This window comes from Diachasmimorpha longicaudata, chromosome 13, assembly GCF_034640455.1.
Source record: "Diachasmimorpha longicaudata isolate KC_UGA_2023 chromosome 13, iyDiaLong2, whole genome shotgun sequence".
NCBI lineage: Eukaryota > Metazoa > Arthropoda > Insecta > Hymenoptera > Braconidae > Diachasmimorpha > Diachasmimorpha longicaudata.
Window position 1 is genome coordinate 6,751 of NC_087237.1, and position 6,649 is coordinate 13,399.

Genomic DNA, 6,649 nt, shown 5'->3' on the forward strand with positions numbered 1-6,649 from the left:
TTATTCTTGCAATTTATTTTTAACAAACAATTCAAATAAAACATATTATTCAATCGAAATTTATTAATATATCAATAAATCAAGACCCAAAACCAACAACTCCTAATAATTATAATAATAATAATTAAACAATTATTATTAAATAATGACATTTCAATTTATAAAAAATAACAAGATTATTCAACTAAATCTATTTAATAAATAATATTGTATAGATTCAGCCCCCACATAACTTCTATTAATAACTATTGGAACAATAAAAGTTAATCAATTCATTTCTACTAAAATTAATATTCAATAACAATTATTTTTAATTAACTAAATTAAGCAACTTATTAATCAAAATAAACATATCAAATCAATTATATTGTCTTATATAAATCAAAAAACATGACTTTCATTTAAAACATTAAATTTTTCCATATTTTTACAAATAGATATAATTATTAAATATAATTTTTTTTATTCTCAATTTATTAGATTAGAAATTTTCAATTTCATTCAATTCAAAAAACAAAGTATTTTTACATTAAATTTTAAATAATAAATTAATATATTAATTTAATATTCCATTTTGTATATTAATTATAAGTATTTATTTCAATTTTATATTTTATATATAAGTCAAAAATTACCAATCGCATTACCATCAGCGAAAATTATCGACGCTTCAAACCAGTTACCCCTAAAGCTGTAATCACTCTTTACCCATCGCCGACATACCGACCGACGACTGTCATTACCTTCAGTCGAGTTATCGACTCTTCGAGCCGGCTACCCTTAAAACTATTATCACTGTTTAACCAACAGCCCAAATACCGACCGACCAATCGGATTACCGACAATCTAGTTATCAACGTGTGGAACAACTCACCCGCGCTCTACCGGATTACCGATCTCATTCGAAATTTTCAATATTTACAACTTTAATAGCTGACAACCGCGCAACGCTTTAAAATCAATTAAAAAACACTATTTTTTACACGCCTTACTCAATATTCCTCTCACACCATTTAATATCCATTAAACCTATTTTTTTTATTTTTATTTCAACTATTTTCAATATGTTCAAAATTTTATAGCTAACACCCCCACAAAACATTAAAATCAATTTTAAAAACCCAATTTTTCATACGCCTTGCTGAATATTCGTCTCACGCCATTTAATATCCATTAAAACTATTTTTAAAAATTTTATTTTAACCATTTTCAATATGTTACGAATTTAACACCTGATAACCCCACAAAACGTTAAAATCAATATAAAAACAACGGAATTTTTCATACGCGTCGCTAAATATTCGTCTCACGCCATTTAATATCCATTAAAACTATTTTAAGTATTTTTATTTTAACCATTTTCAATAAGTCGCAAATTTAACAGCTGACAGCCCCGCAAAACATTAAAATCAATATTAAAAAAACGGAATTCTTCATACGCGTCGCTAAATATTCGTCTCACGCCATTTAATATCCATTAAAACTATTTTAAGTATTTTTATTTTAACCATTTTCAATAAGTCGCAAATTTAACAGCTGACAACTCCACAAAACATTAAAATCAATTAAAAAAACGCAATTTTTCACACGCGTTACTAAATATTCGTCTCACGCCATTTAATATCCATTAAAGCTATTTTTAAAAATTTTATTTTAACAATTTTCAATACTTACCTGTTTAACTGATAACAAACCCACAAAACATCAAAATCAATATAACAAAAACACTATTTTTCACACGCGTTGCTAAATATTCGTCTCACACCATTTAATATCCATTAAAGCTATTTTTAAAATTTTTATTTCAACTATTTTCAATACGGTAAAAGTTTGACGGCTGATAACCCTGTCACGTCATTACACTTCGTCGACTATTTACCCATCGCCGAGATACCGACCGTCCAATACTCTTACCGACAGACTAGTTATCGACGTGTGGAACAAGTCACCCGCGCTCTAACCAATTACCAACATTGGTTCAAAATTTTCCATATGTTACCAATTTAACACCTGACAACCCCGCAAAACATTAAAATCATTTTAAAAAACTCAATTTTTCACACGCTTTGCTAAATATTCGTCTCACACCATGGAATATCCATTAAAGCTATTTTCAAAATTTTTATTTCACCCATTTTCAATACCTTCTGAATTTAACACCTGACAACCCGACAAAAAATTTTTATCAATTTTAAAAACCCTATTTTTCACACGCCTTGCTAAGTATTCCTTCATTTACACCCTCTTGTCACATTCTTACGACTTTATTCTGACTAACTGTTGCAAAACCTAGCTTCTAACTCTCTCTTCTCAATCTCTATCCATAAAAATATCCTCACCAGTCTAACCATATTATTGCAAAGGTAAGCAAATCTAGTCTGAAGGGTGACAAGTTTCGCAGGGCCACCAATTTCTTGACTGACACCATCTAGCGAAACCCTTACAACTTCATTATGACTAGGCTTTGCAAAACTTCGCTTCTAACTCTCTCTCTCTTCTCAATCTCTATTCATAAAAATATCCTAACCAGTCTAACAATTTTATAGCAAAGGTAAACAAATCTAGTCTGAAGGGTGACAAGTTTCGCAGGGCCACCAATTTCTTGACTGACACCATCTAGCGAAACCCTTACAACTTCATTATGACTAGGCTTTGCAAAACTTCGCTTCTAACTCTCTCTCTCTTCTCAATCTCTATTCATAAAAATATCCTAACCAGTCTAACAATATTATTGCAAAGGTAAACAAATCTAGTCTGAAGGGTGACAAGTTTCGCAGGGCCACCAATTTCTTGACTGACACCATCTAGCGAAACCCTTACAACTTCATTATGACTAGGCTTTGCAAAACTTCGCTTCTAACTCTCTCTATTCATAAAAACATGCTCACGCCATTTAATATCAATTCAAAAAAATTACAAATTTATATTTATACCATTAACTGTACCTTACAACTTTCACAGCGATCAACCCCCGGGTTCATCACTAAAATCCCCCACAAAAAAACCCAATTCTTTATCAGCCTTGTTAAATATTTCTCAGGCTCGATGAAATAGCAATGAAAAATACATTTTCAATTTATATTTCTCCCCATAACAGATGTTAAACATTTTTACTACCTTATCACTTTTACATTTAAATGCTCCTCCCCCCGAGGTTCTCTTTACGGTTATTCATCATTTGTGAGAAATCATTTACAATGCAAATTACTAAATTCCGACTAACAAATATCCACCTGTCAAGCTAACCATCCCACTCAATTATTTTTTTACTAATTATTCATTTCATCCTCAAAAAGCTTTCTTCAAATATTCATTTCTTATAATTTACCATTCCACCCAAACTAGCCGCCGCCGCCGCATATACTAAACCTCCGCATTCAATTCAATGCGTCGAGGCTTGTCCAAAAAATATTTTCCACCCCTATATAATACACGATGGCTCAATTGGTCAACACGATTCGTCGGAATCAGATACCTTTTCCTCGGTGTCCAACTCCGACGGAACAAAACCCCGGGGGCTCCGACAAGGAGGCCGTCGAATTCTGGACGGTCCCCCCGTCTTCATTCCCCTCCACCCTAAATTTACGCCCTTTTTACCGCCCAATATACAGGGCATATACAAAACGGGACTCCACGTCGCACTTCACCACAGTCAAGTACGACGGGTAATTCAGGATACAGGTCGCACTCCGACGGGTATCAATAATACACGTCCGAGTCCGACGGATAAAGTGCGGGATCTGACGGCGGCCGCTCAATTCTACAGCAACGCCCGTCTTCATTTCCCACCGCGCCCCCCCCCCCCAAAAAAAACACCCCTTCCTACAACCCCCAGTATATGTGACAGCTGAGTCCAACAGTGCATGACAAATTACAAAAACTACTTTTTCAAAAAAACCTTTTTCAACATTTTATTTCTACTGACCACACCAAAAAATTATATAAAACCCAATTAAGAGCTAATTCTCTAATTAATTCAAAAACCCCAACTCTGGCTAGCTTCACTTTATTAATTAATTAATTTTAATTTCTCACAACTGATAAACGTACCTCTTATCCACTAGAAGCTCATCATGAGCATCGTTAAACATTTGTGACAAATAATTCAAAATTTATCACAATTGCTTAACATTAAATAAAAATTCTTTAATTTTTGACTCACCGAGATATCAACTGCAAACTGCAAACTGCAAACTGCATACTGCAAACTGCATACTGTCGCCTGCTGTTGAATGCTGTCTCAGCATTCCTCCTTTTCCACAGCTCACTTCACCTTAAAAAAAAAAAAAACAAATTACAAAAATTGATTTTTCAACAAAGCTTTTTCACCATTTTATTTTTACTGACAACACAAAAAAATTATATAAAACCCAATTAAGAGCTAATTCTCTAATTAATTCAAAAACCCCGACTCTGGCTAGCTTCACTTTATTAATTAATTCATTTTAATTTCTCACAACTCATAAACGTACCTCTTATCCACTAGAAGCTCATCATGAGCATCGTTAAACATTTGTGACAAATAATTAACAATTCCAAAAAAAAAACTCTTTTCTATACTAATATCAGCTTTATGCTACTCATTAACCTTCTTAAAAATTTATCACAAATGATTAACTTTAAATAAAAATTCTCTAATTATTGACTCACCGGGATAACTGCAATGTGTCGCCTGCTGTCGAATGCTGTCTCAGCATTCCTCCTTTTCCACAGCTCACTTCAACAATTCACATTTAAAAAAAAAAAAAAAAAAAAAAAAACACTGACTATCCACCACCAAAAAAACACTGCTCACTTAATATTCCACCTGATTTCTCACTAACCAATTAACCATTTAATTATGCCACAATTCAAACAACAGGCACACACTTTCTTAGGCCACTGTATTTACAACCCGACTCATTATTTTTTAAATTAAAATTCTAAACATTTTTAAACAAATTACGCCTTTTTACCGGCCCACCGACAACCACGAACGCGCACAACTACCCCCCCCCCCTCGATCCCTTCGCCCCACTGGTCACTCCCGTATTTCCACTCCACAATTAAACATTTTATTATTTTAAAAAATTTAACGCAATGCACACACTTTTTTACGCCAATCCATACCTCACTCATCATTTTTTTAATTAAAATTTTAAACAAATTACACCGACGCACCAACAACCACCAACGCGCACAACTGCCCCCCCCCCAACCCTTTGCCACTCAAGTCTGTAGATACGCTACGTATTTTTCATTCGTCCATTTTCCATTTTATTATTTTAAAAATGTCACTCAATAAACACACCTTTCCGGGCCAATGCATTTACACGCAATTTACCACTTTTTTTTTAACCAACAATTTGTCCAATTATTTCATTTAACAGGTTACGCGTCATCACCAAGCCGCCGACAAGCACCAACACGCACGGCTGCCCCGCCTCGCCGCACCATCCCTTTGCCACCCAAGTCTGTAGAGACACTCCTTATTTTTCATTCGTCCATTAACTGTTCAATTATTTTTCAAAATTGTCACTAAATTGACACACTTTTCTGGGCCAATGCATTAACACCCAATTTAGTATTTTTTAATGAAAATTTCCACCATAATTAGCCGTCATCACCAAGCCACCAACAACCACGGAAACGTACGTACGGCTGCCTCCCCTCGCCGCACCATCCCTTTATCGCCCAAGTCTGTCGAGATGCTCCCCATTTCTCAACTGTCCATTTAGCATTTTGTTATTTTAAAAAATGTCATTGAATGCACACACTTTCCTGGGCCAATCCATTTACACCCAATGTACCAGTCTTTTTTAGCAATATTTCACAATTTATTTAATAAATTAGGCGTCATCACCATGCCGCCAACAAACACGAACACGTACGGCTGCCCCCCCCCCCTCGCCCCGCCATCCCTTCGTCTCACAGCTCTGTGGAGACGCTACTCGTTTTTCAGTCCATTTAGCATTTTATTATTTTAAAAAATCCCACTTAATCCACAATGTACCAGTCTTTTTAGCAACAATTTGGCCATTTATTTAACAAATTAGGCCTCATCACCAAGCCACCAACGAGCCACGCCCTAGCGTCCTCATGCACACTTCCCACAAATCCCTTCACTTTTCACTAATAAACTTTCAAAAACAATACTCACTATATTAATTACACGCCCCGAAACTATTTCCCTCTAATTAAATACTTTAATAATCTAAATTCCGCATTTTATTAATACAATTAGACGAAATACACGAGACGCCGGGAAAGGCACACACGTGCAGCCGCCATCTTAAAGCATACAGAAGTCACGTAGCGCGCAGCTCACCCATGCCTGTGGTCGCGCGCATGCCCAGCAGTACTAGTTGCGCAAGGGAGCTGCGCATAAAACTCACTAGCGCTTTCCCCACCCTCCGCACGGCTAGGGACTTTTTCCTTGGCAGATGATTTCAAATTCCGTTTCTGCCGCATCGGTTCAATGAAGTCGAAAACAGACAAATACAACGCCACATTTACAATATTGTCTTTAAAAGTTAGGCTGCACAATAACAAGATAATTTTGTACTGAAATAGATTTACAATAATTTTATTATACTGTAGAATACACGCTTGCCGACTAATCCACTAATAATCGACAAGTAATCTATCAACAATCGTCCGAGTGCACTAG

The 6,649-nt window shown here is 35.2% G+C and overlaps 1 long non-coding RNA gene across 1 annotated transcript; it reads right to left on the reverse strand.

The window, feature by feature from the left end:
* Nucleotides 1–1,735: 1,735 nt before the first annotated feature.
* Nucleotides 1,736–6,612, reverse strand: LOC135168676 (uncharacterized). The gene is made up of 2 exons (XR_010300080.1): nucleotides 4,651–6,612; nucleotides 1,736–4,273 (listed from the first exon to the last, which is right to left on the reverse strand). It is a non-coding gene; the product is annotated as an uncharacterized LOC135168676 (long non-coding RNA).
* Between the last annotated feature and the right edge of the window lie 37 nt (nucleotides 6,613–6,649).